Source organism: Mus musculus, chromosome 12 (assembly GCF_000001635.26).
Source record: "Mus musculus strain C57BL/6J chromosome 12, GRCm38.p6 C57BL/6J".
Taxonomy (NCBI): domain Eukaryota; kingdom Metazoa; phylum Chordata; class Mammalia; order Rodentia; family Muridae; genus Mus; species Mus musculus.
In genome coordinates, this window is record NC_000078.6 from 3215674 (window position 1) to 3231828 (window position 16155).

General features: G+C 42.6%; 2 pseudogenes; one reads left to right on the forward strand and one right to left on the reverse strand.

Annotated features, from left to right (window-relative positions):
* On the forward strand, positions 1230 to 12502 carry Gm18774 (predicted gene, 18774; annotated as a pseudogene).
* Positions 12965 to 14212, reverse strand: Gm45925 (predicted gene, 45925; annotated as a pseudogene).

The following is a 16155-nucleotide window of genomic DNA, read 5'->3' on the forward strand; positions in this document are numbered from 1 at the left end:
TCTGGGATGAAGCCTAATTGGCCATAGTGGATTATCTTCTTGATGTGTGCTTACATTCAGTTTACAATTATTTTGAATATTTCTGCATCTATGTTCATCAGGAAAATTTATCCATAATTCCCTTTATTTTGTTGAATATTTGTATGATTTGAATATCAGCATAAATATGGTCTCTTAAATGAATTTGACAATGTTCTTTCTGTTTCAATATGTGGAACAATTTGAAGAGGAGTGGTGATAATTCTTCTGGAATCTGAAGGCACCTGTACTCACACAAGCATATACCCATGCACCTTACTCCTACCCAAACATAGACACACACTGTCACATAGTTAAAAATAAATCTTTTGGGGATGGTGAGATGGCTCAGTGGGTAAGAGCACTGACTGCTCTTCCAAAGGTCCTGAGTTCAAATCCCAGCAACCACATGGTGGTTCACAACCACCCATAATGAGATCTGACACTCTCTTCAGGTGCATCTGAAGACCTCTAAGATATACTTATTTATAATAATAAACAAATCTTTGGGTCGGAGCGAGCAGAGTTGACCAGAGCAAGCAGAGGTCCTAAATTCAATTACCAACAACCAGATGAAGGCTTATAACTATCTGTACAGCTACAGTGTGTAGTGTGTACTCATATACATTAAATAAATAAATAAATCTTTTAAAAATCTGTCTTATATAGAGATTATCATATAGTTACACCAGAAAAGGAGCATCTTGCCCCAAATCTACATGTTTCTTGATGTTTTCATGGGTGTAGGTTTGTAACTATGAAGTAAAAAAAATGGTAGCTGTGTGAGATAATATGTTAATTATCTTTGTTGGGTCAATTATTTGACAAGGTGTACCTATAACAAAACAATGCTGTATAGCCTAAATACAAGTCTACCAACAATGCCTTGAAGAATGGGGTAGTTTAATTTGGGGGAGCTAAAATCTAATCATACTTCATTCCTTTGCTTCTGTTTATTGTATAGTAGATGGATAGAAAGTCAAAATCAGATTTTTAGAAATTTTTATTATATGTATTAATAATTGTATGGAGAGGAATGTGAGGTATATATTTGTGTGAGTGGAGGCCACAGGACAATTGCCCAGAATTGATTCTTTCGTTTTGGCCAAATGGGTCCCTGGGATCAAACTGAAGTTGACAGATTTGGTGTCAAGTATGCGTATTTACTGAGCCATCTCACCAGCACTCAAGATCTCCTCTTTTGTATTCTTTTCTTTAGCCTCAAAAATATTTCACCAGATGATGCCTATGAGAAATTGTGCCTCATTTTTAATGGTTATGAAGCCATCTCACATCTGACCCTGCAAGGTGGCAATCTAGACACATGCATCACTCACTGTATGAGGTTCTGAAAAATCCAGCCTGCAACCTGAAGTTTCGCAGGATTGTCTCTTCATTCCCTAAAAGTCTGGTCATATAAAACTATCTTGGATCATTCTATATAGCAAATCTAAGTTAGAGGGAAAGATTTCTTATTTTTTAATTAATTATTTTATTTATTTACATCCCAAATGTTGCCCCCTCCCAGAGTTCTGCACCCCATCCTTCCCACTCCCAGGCATGCCCCTTTCCTGGGCATCAAGTCTCTAGAGGATTAGGCACATCCTTGCCCACTGAGGCCAGACAAAGCAGTCCTCTGCTACATGAGTGCTGGGGGCCATAGAGCAGCCCATGTATGCTCTTTAGTTGATGGCTTAATCTCTGGGATCTCCCAGGGGTCCAGGTTAGTTGACACTGTTGCTCTTCCTATGGGTTGTCATCCCCTTCAGCTTCTTCAATCCTTCCCCTAACTCTTCCTTAGGGGTTCCTGACCTCAGCCCAATGATTGGCTGCAATTATCTGCATCTGTCTCAGTCAGTTCCTGGTAGAGCCTCTCAGAGGGCAGCCATGCTAGGCCCCTGTCTGCAAACACAACATAGCATCAGTAATAGTGTCAGGGTTTGGTGCCTGCCCATGAGATGGATTCCAAGTTGGGCCAGTCACTGGTTGGCCATTCCTTCAGTCTCTGCTCCATTTTTGTCCCTGAATTTCTTTTAGACAGGAACAATTCTGGGTCAAAAATTTTGAAGGTGGCTTGATGTCCCCATCCCTCCACTGGGGGTCCCTGTCTAACTACTGGAGGTGGTCTCTTCAGGTTCCATCTCCCTACTATTGGGTATTCCAGCCAAGATCACCCACATTAAGACCAGGGAACCTCTCACATCTTAGGTCTCTGGAACTTTCTAGAGGTTTCCCCCACTCCCACCAGCCCCATATTTCCATTCATTCTCCTGGACCTCTGGGCCTCATTTCTGTCTCTCACCATACCTAATAAGATTGCTTATACTGAGAGAGAGAGAGAGAGAGAGAGAGAGAGAGAGAGAGAGAGAGAGAGAGACTAACATTCAGAGTACATAGACTAGAAGATAGAAAAATAATTCAGTCTTTACCTTCTCTGAACTCTGAACAACCTAAACAACTATATATGGCAATCCTGTGATTAAGAAACTCCTAGAGTTTAAGTAACAGCTCTGTTGGGTCATTTTCTTGTGGTTGTTGTAGTTATATTCTTCTTGGGTTATCATTCAACATAAGCTTGAAGACCCCTTCTTCCCAGCAAAGGTGCTCCAGACCATCAGTTAAGCCCTTCCCTGGCTTCACTTTTGACTGGGATCTCAGCTGTTGGGAAGTTCTCTACTGCTTATCCCAACACCCACATCCTGTGGTTCATAGGTCCTAACATAACCACATTTGAACCAGCAGCAGTAGAAGGGACATAGTGTAAGGCCACAAACCATCCTATGTATTTCCAGGATTGTGATATTCACCCATTTCTCTAGGTCCTCTTGTCAATAAAGAGGGGATAACATACAATCTATAAGGACTAGGGCATGAGATAAAACAAGTCATGAAATAAGTTGTAACTGATGTGAATACTATCTATGGAAAATGACCTTTTTTTTTCCTTTTCCTGAGAGAATTATCTGCGAGACAAAGTGTATAACTTGAATATTTGAGACTCAATTTTCACTTTAAATGACTAAGCTAATGCCCAAAATGAAAGGAAATTTCATGTAAGTTCAATATATGTAATTTTTGGAAGCAATTGGCAGTGAGCATAGTACCTGATATCTTGATTTGATATAGTTACAGTGTAGCTCTGAGAGGTTCTTCGTGATCTTTAGCACATCTTAGCTGTGTGGCAAATGTCTACATGTCATTCCATGTGGGTATCAACTTAAAACATTCAATGTTAAGATACAAGCATTTCCAACATAAGATTGGAGATAATAAAAATCTGTCACTTGCCTGTAGTCATGGGACTGAGGAGACTGAAGCAAGAGGGCTGAAACTTTGAGATCCACATAGTGAGACCCAGTCTCACAAATGATATATATGAATCTGGGTTTGGTGGTGCATACTGTGGATCCAAGAACTTGGGAGGCAGAAGCAGGGAGATCTAAAGGCTAACCTGGTATACGTAATGAGTTTGGAGTCAGTCGTGATATATAGATAAACCCTGTCTCAAAACTATATCTATATATTCATAAATTTACGGCAGTACAATTAGCAATACATGTATACACATGGGTATGAGGCTATCCTTGAGGAATGGGCAACCTATCAGTAGTCACAACACCAAAGAAAAAGTGACTCCCTCCCCAAGCTGGCACTGATGATATCTCTTCAGCTAAGGGTGGGGCTAAAAGAGAACATGAATTTGGGGTGGAAATCTGTTGAGTTGGCAGTAGGAATTAGGAGAGGATGTGAATAAGATATATATCTGTATGAAATATTAAAAGAAGAAAATTAACGAGACAGGATATCACTGTGTAGTTCTGGCTGGCCTGGAACATACCGTGTAGACAATACTAGCCTGTACCCCACAGAGATCTGCCTGTCTCTACCTCCTGAATGCTGGTATTAAAGGCATGCATGATCAAAATTTATGTGGGAGAGAATGAAACTTGGTGAACCTAGGCAATTTAGACCATATTTTTGTACTCAACAACATAAGAACACAAAATGGCCAAAGAGTATAAACATTGTGTCTTTGAACAGTTAGGAAGTATTCCTGCAATAGGAAAGAAAACTTGAAAGTTTGTCTGGGAAGTTCATCCAAGGAGAAAAAACTTGATCAGAAACAATGCAGACCCTTCAATTAGCCACAGTCAGTTTCTGCCATCTCTTTGTAGGCCTGATTTGATGTTTACTATCTCTTTCAATTACTTCTCTTACTTTGGCTTGCTATATACTTATTAAACCCATTCACAACATTACCTACAACATTCTCTGGGTCATTCAGAACATACTTTGTTCTCATTTCTTCCACAGCCTGGGATCTTGTTCTACCACTGCTCAGAAATGGGGTTATCCCATTCTTCCCAGTCCTAAAAGTCAATCAATCCCTGATATTTCTGGATTTCACAGACAACAGTCTCTTGAACAAAGGTGCTAAGCTGCTATGTAAGACTTGGAAAGAACCAAAGTGCACACTGCACAGGATATTGTAAGTATGTCTTCTCTTCCTTTGGAACATCGCTTTGGACACTGAGCTATAGACAGAAGAGATATGGTTGACTCACACTTACACAGCAACCCATATTGTTGTGAGATCCACTTAAATCCAACAAAACTCTGCTAGTCAATGCAGATGACAAAAACATTATTGTAATCGGGGCCACAGAACAGACTCAGAAGCTAACTGTGACCCTGAAGAGAAATTGCACAGCATATTTAAAGGATGAGACCACAAAGTGAGGGGCAGTGGGGTGTACTATATGTAGCATGGCCCAGTCGTATTTTTTTCATGCTTCCAAATTCCTCTAAGATTTATTAGGGGCTGTTACACACAAAGGGATCTCTAACAGACCCAAGCACGGCAAAGATGGGACCAGAAGATTTTATCTTCCTCCCCCTCCCCCTCCCCCTCCCCGCAACCCCATTCCTCTCCCTTGCTAAAGGCTCCAAGGTCTATTCCCTTAGTTAGACATTCCCTTCTGCCTGATTCATTCCTGAGGCTGATCACTGAGATCCAGCTATCAAAGTATCTAGGTCCAGTTTTTTATTATTATTATTTATTTATTTATTTATTTATTTATTAGATATTTTCTTTATATACATTTCAAATGCTATCCCGAAAGTTCTCTATACCCGCCCTCTGCCCTACTCCCCTACCCACCCACTCCCACTTCTTGGCCCTGGCATTCCCCTCTACTGGGGCATATAAAGTTTGCAATACCAAGGGATCTCTCTTCCCAATGATGGCTGACTAGGCCATCTTCTGCTACATATACAGCTAGAGACACGAGCTCTGGGGGTACTGGTTAGTTCATATTGTTGTTCCACCTATAGGGTTGCAGACTCCTTTAGCTCCCTGTGTGCTTTCTTTAGCTTCTCCATTGGGGGCCCTGTGTTCCATCCAATAGCTGACTGTGACATCCACTTCTGTATTTTTCAGGCACTGGCATAGCCTCATACGAGACAGCTATATCAGGGTCCCTTCAGCAAAATCTTTCTGGCATATGCAATAGCGTCACCCAGTAATATTTTGACATAAGAGGGTTGAGCAAGAGAGTTTTTCCCAATCAAGTTAGGATGAAATTCTTGGACTTGGCAACATGAACTTAGTTTGACCCTGCCAGCAAGATGGAGAAGTTGCCCTTGAGTTGTCTGGACTCAAACAAGTGCTTCCTTATAATAGAAGCCGTTTAGCTATTGGGAAGTCCCCAGCTACTCGAGTGTCTAGGACCTTGAATTTAGTTTCTCCCTGTGATTAAGCAGAATCTGAAAATGAGATGATAGTACATAAAATACATCTCTTTGTTCCCAACACTATGAGTCCTACCCATGCATGCAGACACCTGCTTCTGAGTTTTTGACTGTGCATCACTCATTTTGCTCTTCTCTCTCTCTCTTTGTTGAGAATTTCATGCATGTGTATGTCTGTGTGTCACTTGACAAAACTCATCCCCCATCTTCTCTCCTCTGAGTTCCCTCCATCCCGTCTTCACCATTCCCTCCCAACATCACATGCTCTTTGCCTAAATCCACTGAGTCTACATACTGTACATAGGAGTAAGACAATCTATGGGAGCATGGGTCACCTCTTGACAGACACATCCCTGAAGAAAATTTGACTCTTCCTATCTCAGAAACCATCACCTGCCAAGTTCCTCAGCGTGAGACCCTTCCTCATCCATGCTGGATTCTAGCTGGCTTAGTCTTAGGAAGTCTTAGATTGCTTTCCTAAGTCTAAATCCCTTGTGTGATCATGACGGTATGGTGGAAATCAACAAGAACTTGAGTTTATTTTCTGGAGGCAGCTGGAAATGCCCTCTCCTAACTTAATAGATATACGAAATTTTTTTGGCTTGGTTTGGGGTTTTTGTTTTAGGTGGGAATTTATAACACTTTTATACATGTGCACCATGCATACTGGCATTCTCACCCCCACCTTCCATTCTACCCTCCTGACAAATCTCTCTTATTTATACCCATTCATCTTATTTTATGACTCACCAAGATAACCAGGGTCATGTGTGAGACTGTGGGTTTATAGCTATGTGTTGAACCCTGATGGGCTCAGCAGAGGAGACACAACTAAAGATAGTTATCCCCCTTCTCCTAAAGTTTATTCATAGACAACAGTTGAGTTGAGTGGGGCCCTGTGAGCCTCTCCCCTTCCTAGAATTATTGTTGGTTGAGCCACTCCTGCTTGGTCCAGCTGTGTGCTTTATCCACAGGCTGGAGAACTGTCATCTCACTGAAGCCTGCTGCAAGGACCTCTCTTCCATTTTGATGGTCAGCCGGACTCTGACACACCTCAGCCTGGCCAACAATAAACTTGGGGATAATGGAGTGAAAAACCTTTGTGAAAGCTTAAGCTACACCAAGTGCAAACTACAGACCCTGATGTAAGTCTTCTCTGCCTGCAGGAGGCATTGCAGCTGTGTGTGTGTGTGTGTGTGTGTGTGTGAGAGAGAGAGAGAGAGAGACAGACAGACAGACAGACAGACAGACAGACAGACACAGAGACACAGAGACACAAATGAAAGGAATTCATGATTATCTTAACTACCAAAAATACTATGCTAAGATCCTCCACATGCATGATAGAATATAAGAACTGCATTGGCTGGGGATACACCTCAGTGGTAATGGTTATATATAGCATAAGTAAAACCCTGGCTTCAGTATTTTCACCACTATAGAATATGTGATGTTAATATTCTATAGGGAATCGAGAAGAGGATCTGGTTTCCAGATCTGACTTCCTTTTTGGTTTTGGTTGAGATGGCGTCTTATGTATCCCAGGCTGGCCTAGAATTCACTGTGTACCAGACTTTGAACTCTCCTGATCCTTCTACCAAGTACCTGGAATAGAAGAATGTGCCACGATACCTGGACTTTTTTTTTTTTACTTCTGCTTTTAATTTTTTTTGTAAAGTATGACCCATTGAGTCCAATTAGTACTACTGACATGAACTCGGGTGTGGGATCATCCACTTGGGGGAAGGACAACCTACCAGTAGGCACTTCCCAAAGAATGGTGACTAATTCCTCCAGCAGTCATCAACTACTAATTGTTTTTAGTAGTGAGAAACGAAGGTTCTCAGAAACCCTCCCTCATATGTGTAGTATTTTTGCCTGACTTGGTCTTCTAGAGATAACCATGGATGCTGTGACTTCATGTGTGCTGTGGCATGTCATGTCCAGAAGACACTATTTCCAGCACTCCTCCCACTCTCACAGCTCTCCTTCCCACCCTCACAGCACTCCTCCTCACCCTTACAGCACTCCTCCTCACCCTCACAGAACTCCTCCCTCCCCACCCTCACACAACTCCTCCCTCTCCACCCTCACATCACTCCTCCCTCCTCACCTTCACACCACTCCTCCCTTCCCACCCTCACAGCACTCTTCCCCATCCACACAGCTCTTACATAGTTTCTGTCCTTTTGTAAGATAGTGTCGCCCAGGCTGACTTTATATTCAAAACAATCCTCCTGTTTCAGACTTCCAAGGGCTGTGCCACCAAGCCCAACCTAACACCCGCTCCAAGTCTGTGTTTTTAGACTGTGTAACATAAAGTATACATGGTTGGATAGAGGTGGAATCAACTTGTCAACAAGATCAATATGACTCTGGTTTTTATCCTGGAATATGTAGCATCCATTTCATGTTTTAAACATAATTTTTGAGATTAAAATGTAATTACAATATTTCTTCCTTCCATTTCTTCCCTCCAAACTTTACCATATATCCCTCCCTATTCTCCTTCAAATTTATGGTCTCTTCTCACTAATTGTTATTGCATGCACATATGTATATACATACACACATATAGGTATCCTGTTGATACCATATAATGTTATTTGTAGGTATGTGTTCAGGGTTGATCACTTGGCACTGGTCCCTGAGGATAGACCACCTCTATTGCTCCCAGCTCTCCTCAGATGTTATTTGTGTAGTGTTGAGGCCTCATGGGCTTTTCCCTACCCAGTTTTGCCTGTTCATTAGTATCACCCTTATTTATTCAGCTCATGTTTGGGCAGTCATGTTGGTGAGACTTTATGAGTGTAGATTGTAACAGTACTAGGAGATACAGTTTCATAGTAAACTTTCTGACCCTCTGGCTCTGTTGATCTTTCTACCCCCTCTTCTTCAATCTTCCCTGACCCTCAGGTGCAGAAGTTTTTGAAGATGCATCCATTGAAACTGGGCTCCAAAACTCTACAGTTTCATTGGTTGTGATGTTTTGCAGTGGTCTCTTACTGTTGCAAAGAAAAGTTTTGTAACATTCGTTTCCAAAGAGTAATGGGGCTGTACCGCAGAGATTGTGTTTAGCATTGACACTACTATACTGGATAACAGAGCATCACTGCCAACATTTAAACACTGGTTCTGTTGGGATGAGAGTCACCAGTACAGTTTGTTCTCATTTGTGTCCTATTAATGTAATAAACACTGTGACAAGAAGCAGCTTGGGGAGGAAAGGGTTTGTTTCATGCTACATCTTGTAGTCCATCATGGATGGAGCCAAAGAAGGACCTGGATGCAGAATTTGATGTAGAGGCCATAGAAGGAGCTCTGCTTACTGGATAGTTCACTTTGCTTTTTGATACAACCCAGTACCACCTCCCCAGAAGTGGCACCACCTACAATGGCTGGGGCCTTCCCACATTAACCATTTATTAAGAAAAAGCCTTACAGACTTGCCTACAAGACAATCTTATGGAGGTACTTTCTCTATTGAGGTTTCTTCTTCCCAGATGACTCTAGCTTCTTTCAAGTTGACCAAAAAGTAAATAGTGAAATTTGTGTATAAGGTCTGGAGTTCCTTCCTCAACACTATGAAAGAAAAAGAGATGGAGGAGGGAAGAAGGGAAGGAAGGAAGGAAGGACAGAAGGAAGGAAGGAAGGAAGGAAGGAAGGAAGGAAGGGAGGGAGGGAGGGAGGGAGGGAGGGAGGGAGGGAGGGAGGAAGAAGGGTAGCTGTCAGCTTTTCCTATGGTTTTAACCTTTGTAATAATGTTAAACAGCCAGGGTCTGATAACTACTTGGTTATTTAAATGTGATGAAATACTGAGTTCATGGTTAGAGGTAGATGGAAGGAAAAAACTCCCCAATAGTACATTACATAAGTATCCAACCAAACACAGAAGCCCAAAGCCATGAAGACCACCTGTCTTAGTCAGGGTCTCTATTCCTGCACAAACATCATGACCAAGAAGCAAGTTGGGGAGGAAAGGGTTTATTCGGCTTACACTTCCATGCTGCTGTTCATCACCAAAGGAAGTCAGGTCTGGAACTCAAGCAGGTCAGGAAGCAGGAGCTGATGCAGAGGCCATGGAGGGATGTTCCTTACTAGCTTGCTTCACCTGGCTTGCTCAGCCTGCTTTCTTATAGAACCAAGATTACCAGCCCTGAGATGGTCCCACCCACAAGGGGCCTTTCCCCCTTGATCACTAATTGAGAAAATGCCTTACAGTTGGATCTCATGGAGGCATTTCCTCAACTGAAGCTCCTTTCTCTGTGATAACTCCAGCTGTGTCAAGTTGACACAAAACTAGCCAGTACAATTGACCCCTTGTCAACTTGACACACAAAAACATCACTAGTAAGCCTCAACCCTTACAATCTTATTCATCCCCAAGATCTAAATAACTTTAAAAGTCCCACAGTCTTTACATATTCTTAAAATTTCAATCTCTTTAAAATATCCATCTCTTAAAATTCAAAGTCTTTTTACAATTAAAAGTCTCTTAACTGTGGGCTCCACTAAAACAGTTTCTTCCTTCAAGAGAGAAAATATCAGGGCACAGTCACAATCAAAAGCAAAAGTCAATCTCTAACCGTCCAATGTCTGGGATCCAACTCACGATCTTCTGGGCTCCTCCAAGGGCTTGGGTCACTTCTCCAGCCAGGCCCTTTGTAGCACACACGTCATCTTCTAGGGTCCAGATGCCTGTACTCCACTGCTGCTGCTGCTCTTGGTGGTCATCTCATGGTACTGGCATCTCCAAAACACTGCATGACCCCTTCAGTCCTGGGCCTTCAATTGCAACTGAGGCTACACCTTCACCAATGGCCTTCCATGGCCTCTCACAGTGCCGAGCCTCAGCTGCTTTGCGTGACCCCTTCATGCCTTCAAAACCAGTACCACCTGGGTGACCCTTACATATTACCAAGTCCCGCTGCAGCAGGAGTACAACCTTGGCCATCTCTGGAACACAGCCTCTTTGTGCTTTCAGAAAACACTTCCCAGAAGATGTCACCTCAATGATGCTGGTCTCTTCTTAATCACTGCTAATTTCTTAGCTCCAGCTAACCAGCATCAATAGTCCCAGTAATGCAAAGTTTTTGCTTCAGTAGTTCTGGTATCTTATTAATCACAGCTGATTCTTCAGCCCCAGCTAACCAGAACTACAGAATCTTCCCAATCAAAATAGCAATGGCCCTGAAAAGAGTCTTTAATTTTTCCCTCTGAAATTTCACAAACCAGACCTCCATCTTCTGCAGTGTGCTCAACATTATCTTCCAAGCTCCTACACAACATCCGACAGAGCTCTTAACAACAGATGGATCTTCAAGCCCAAAGTTCCAAAGTCCTCTCACAGTCCTCCCCAAAACATGGGCAGGTTGTCACAGGAATACCCCACTCTGCTGGTACCAATTTGTCTTAGTCAGGGTCTCTATTCCTGCACAAACATCATGACCAAGAAGCAAGTTGGGGAGGAAAGGGTTTATTCGGCTTACACTTCCATGCTGCTGTTCATCACCAAAGGAAGTCAGGTCTGGAACTCAAGCAGGTCAGGAAGCAGGAGCTGATGCAGAGGCCATGGAGGGATGTTCCTTACTAGCTTGCCTCACCTGGCTTGCTCAGCCTGCTTTCTTATAGAACCAAGACTACCAGCCCTGAGATGGTCCCACCCACAAGGGGCCTTTCCCCCTTGATCACTAATTGAGAAAATGCCTTACAGTTGGATCTCATGGAGGCATTTCCTCAACTGAAGCTCCTTTCTCTGTGATAACTCCAGCTGTGTCAAGTTGACACAAAACTAGCCAGTACACCACCCTATCCACCTAACTAGCCATACCTTGAACTTACAGTCTAATTATGTTAGAAGGCACTATTATCAGTACAGGCAGGATGGCACATGCCTATAAAATTAACATTTGGAAATCAAAGGCAGGAAGATCATAGCCTATGCTAGAGTGAGACCCTGATCTCTCCCCAAAAAATCACCACAGAAAACTCACTACCTTCTAAGATTATCAAACACAGCCATGAAGTAATTATCAGCATTTATGAAGCACCTACTGTGTTCAGGCGCTATGCCAGGAACTGATCTATGCCCTATCCATAAAGTACTACCAATTTAATGGTTTCTCTGTTGCAGGATAAGAGCTGCCTTTACTTCTGAGCATAAGTAAAAGATTGTTGGCAACTATATCCATTAAATGATGTGTCTTCTTCATTCTCCTCTAGGGTCTTTACCCTCATCTGGCCTTTCATACCAATTAATTTTATTTACTCGCTTCTTTGAGAATTTCACATATGTATACAATGTATTTTAATCATAATTCACTCCTTTCCAACTTCTCTATGCGAAGAAAAAGTTTTTGAGAAGCCCATATGGAAACCCATTCTATGATTTCATTCCAATATCATTTATCATAACGTCTCTAAGCTTGACTGAAACCAATGGCTTGAGGTAAAGGTAGTAGTTTGGGTGCATCATCCCAGAATGGACTAAGGTGTTTATTTGTTTCTGTTTTTTGTCCCTGTGCATGTGATTTTCCAGACTGTGGTCCTGTAACATCGCCAACACTGGTTGCCACCATCTCTCAAAGATGCTCAGACAAACACTGAGCCTGAAACACTTGGATCTGAGGCTAAATCAAATCGGAACCACAGGTGCAAAGTTTCTGTGTGAGACTTTGAAGAACCCAAAGAGTAAATTGAAAAGTTTGTGGTGAGTTGTGCCTTTTTGAACTGTAATCTGTACCTCAAAGGAGCTTTCAAGTATAGTAGACCCTTTCAGAAGTCAAGTCAGTCGAGTTTTGTATCCCATTTTTTCTAGTATTTGCATCTACAGCTGGTACATAGAGAAGGAAGCTGGTCCAGGAAGGAAGTTGACTCTCTCTTCCCACCACATGAGATCTAGAGTTCAAGCCCAGGTTGGCAGGCTTGGCAGCAAGGGCCTTTACCCACTGATCTACCTCTCTAGCCCCAAGTTGAGTGTTCTTTTAAATCACCAGGCAAGGGGCTGTAGAGATACTGGCCCAGCACTTAAGATCTCTTTGTTGCTCACAAAGAACATAAAGTTTGTTCCCAAGCTCATGTTAAGTGGCTCCAAATTGTCAGTAACCGACAGCTCCAGGGACTCTGCTCGATTCTTAACCGCATTGGCCACACAGACATGCATGTAAAGTTTGTTTTGTTTGTTTGTTTGCTTGCTTGCTTTTCTAAATGCTCTGTGTTTATTTCATCCTCACTACATCCTCTGAGGTGAGACAAACATTTCACAGATAAAGAAGTCCTAGGATGTGAAGGAGAGAAGGGGACTCATGTCTTCAGTTTTTCCACCAGTTACAGACATCTTCTATGAATAGCATACCGGTGACCATCAATCACCACATGTGGCTTGAAAAACTGCACTCCCTCCAGCTGTCTTCTCACCTAGGCATAGTACTGCTGTTTCCACAGGCCTATTATCCACAGATTAGAGGCAGGGCATTAGAACACAGAGCACAGCTTCAACATCCCCGATTTGCTGAAGTCATTCTTCATCAGGTTTAGGATGTTCAGATGCGAGTTGCAAGACAGGGCCGATGACATTGCCTCACAGTGGTTGGAAGTGAACTCACATGCTCCCAACCCAAGTCTCCCCAGGGAGCCGCTACTTTGCTTCAGTCCCTCTAACAGAGTTATGACTCCTTTGTCACCCAGGGCAGTGTTACCAAGCCTTTGAAGTGCTTGGTTGTTGTGATCATACAACAGGTACTGGCAGCAGTTCTCTGTGAGCGGGCAGCCCACTAGTTCCAGTTCTTGAAGGCAACAAGTAGCCTCCTTTAAAGCTTCACACAGTAGATTCATTGAACTTTTCTGTACAGGGCTCATGGTCAGGCACAGATGTGTCAGCTTTCTGTTGTTTGTAAGTATCAACACCAGGAAGTCTTAGGCATCATCTATAATGATGCAGTGATTCAGTACCAGCCACTGGAGAGCACATTCTGGATTCCTCACGAACTGACACAGCTATTGCACTTCTTCAGTCCCCAGGCTGTTGTTTGACAGGCTCAGGTGAGTCAAGTTCTGGTTGCTAAAAAGGGCTGAGGCCAGAAGGTGGCATCTGACAGGTGTGAGGCACAGCTGTCTGGTATTAGCTTCTGCAGTGGACACGTTGACCTACTCAAGGGATATCATGCTCTTTACCCCCACCTTATTTTTGGCCAGGCTGAGACACTTTAGACTGGTGATAGAAAGGAGGAGCATGGAGATCATCTCCTAACCAGTGAGGGTTAATTCACAGGAATCCAACCTCAGAGTCTCCAGGGAGCAGCTTGGATATTTCAGCACATCACGGGCTAAAATTGATGTCATCATCCTTCATGGGAGTGTTCCCTAGATTGAGGTACTTTAAGTTCTGATTGCTAACAAGGAGCATCCAGAGATATTTCACAATATCTCTGAACACAACCTCTGCACTCTTTTTTTCCCAATATTTATTAGGTATTTTCTTCATTTACATTTCAAATGCTATCCTGAAAGTCCCCTATACCCTCTCCCACCCTGCTCCCCTACCCACCCACTCCCACTTCTTAGCCCTGGTGTTCCCCTATACTGGGGCATATAAAGTTTGCAAGACCAAGGGGCCTCTCTTCCCAATGATGGACGACTAGGTCATCTTCTGCTACATATGCAGCTAAAGACTCAAGATCTGGGGGTACTGGTTAGTTCATATTGTTGTTCCTCCTATAGGGTTGCAGACCCCTTCAGCTCCTTGGGTACTTTCTCTAGCTCCTCCATTGGGGGCACTGTGTTCCATCAAATAGCTGACTGTGAGCATCCACTTATGTGTTTGCCAGGCACTGGCATAGCCTCACAAGAGACAGCTATATCAGGGTCCTTTCAGCAAAATCTTGCTGGCTTATGCAATAGTGTCTGTGTTTGGAAGCTGATTATGGGATGGATCCCCGGGTGGGGCAGTCTCTAGATGGTCCATCCTTTCATCTCAGCTCCAAACTTTGTCTCTGGGTGTTTTGTTCCCAATTCCAAGAAGGGTCGAAGTGTCCACACTTTGGTCTTCGTTCTTCTTGAGTTTCATGTGTTTTGCAAGTTGTATCTTATATCTTGGGTATTCTAAGTTTCTGAGCTAATATCCACTTATCAGTGAGTACATATTGTGTGATTCTTTTGTGATTGGGTTACCTCACTCAGGATGATACCCTCCAGATCCATCCATTTACCTAGGAATTTCATAAATTCATTGTTTTTAATAGCTGAGTAGTAGTCCATTGTGTAAATGTACCACATTTTCTGTATCCATTCCTCTGTTGAGGGGCATCTGGGTTCTTTTCAGCTTCTGGCTATTATAAATAAGGCCGCTATGAACATAGTGGAGCATGTGTCCTTATGACCAGTTGGAACATCGCTGGATATATGCCCAGGAGAGGTATTGCTGGATCCTCTGGTAGTACTATGTCCAATATTCTGAGGAACCACCAGACTGATTTCCAGAGTGGTTGTACAAGCTTGGAATTCCACCAACAATGGAGGAGTGTTCCTCTTTCTCCATATCCTCGCCAGCATCTGCTATCACATGGATTTTTGATCTTAGCCATTCTGACTGGTGGGAGGTGGAATCTCAGGGTTGTTTTGATTTGCATTTCCCTGATGATTAAGGATGTTGAACATTTTTTCAGGTGTTTCTCAGCCATTCAATATTCCTCAGTTGAGAATTCTTTGTTTAGCCATTTTTAATGGGGTTATTTGGTTTTCTGGAGTCCATCTTTTTTAATTCTTTATATATATTGGATATTAGTCCCCTATCTAATTTAGGATTGGTAAAGATCCTTTCCCAATCTGTTTGTGACCTTTTTGTCTTATTGACAGTATCTTTTGCCTTACAGAAGCTTTGCAATTTTATCAGGTCCCATTTGTCAATTCTCAATCTTACAGCACAAGCCATTGCTGTTCTATTCAGAAAATTTTCCCCTGTGCCCATATCTTCGAGGATTTTTCCCACTTTCTCCTCTATAAGTTTCAGTGTCTCTGGTTTTATGTGGAGTTCCTTGATCCACATAGACTTGACCTTAGTACAAAGAGATAAGAATGGATCAATTTGCATTCTTCTACATGATAACTGCCAGTTATGCCAGCACCATTTGTTGAAAATGCTGTCTTTTTTCCACTGGATGGTTTTAGCTCCCTTGTCAAAGATCAAGTGACCATAGGTGTGTGGGTTCATTTCTGGGTCTTCAGTTCTATTCTATTGGTCTACTTGTCTGTCGCTATACCAGTACCATGCAGTTTTTATCACAATTGCTCTGTAGTACAGCTTTAGGTCAGGCATGGTGATTCCACCAGAGATTCTTTTATCATTGAAAAGAGTTTTTGCTATCCTAGGTTTTGTTATTCCAGATGAAT